The sequence below is a fragment of the Bombus vancouverensis genome, chromosome 17, assembly GCF_051014615.1.
Source record: "Bombus vancouverensis nearcticus chromosome 17, iyBomVanc1_principal, whole genome shotgun sequence".
In the NCBI taxonomy this organism is placed as follows: Eukaryota; Metazoa; Arthropoda; class Insecta; order Hymenoptera; family Apidae; genus Bombus; species Bombus vancouverensis.
The window spans coordinates 1,017,417-1,017,979 of NC_134927.1; positions in this window are offsets into that span (position 1 = coordinate 1,017,417).

The window sequence follows — 563 nt, forward strand, 5'->3', positions numbered from 1 at the left end:
ATCCGACATCTATATCCCGACCAACTCATACCACCTCGAAGAAGAAGAGGAATCAGCTGTGATTTTCAAGCCACGCCGAGTCCGATTCCACAAAAATCTTCTGAAGAAAACTTGAGGGACCAAGTTCAATCTAAGAAGGGGGGAATGTCACAGATGAAATCCGACTAAACAAAACGATAGGATAGCGAAATTCCAAGCGCCTTAGCATGAGTGACTACCGGGGTAGCATCCGGTCACTCTACCCGTTCTCAGAAATATATGATCGAAGCCTTTTCCCACTCCCACGAATAAAAGAATTTAAATACTCCCCCTAAAATCATCCAAGTCAGTCTTGAACAGTCACGCCTAGAGCTCGGAAGTGTATTGTAAACCAGAAAAAGATAAAGTTCCTTTCTTTCTTAAGTTTCTTTCTATTTTACGTGACAACCACCATGGCATTCAACGTGTTAATATAAACAGACATTTTATTATTGTTTTTTACAGTCTACAGCATATTACTTAATTTGTTATATTATTTGTTATTAAATAGGTTTTGGAGTTTGATATTTATTGATTCACACAGA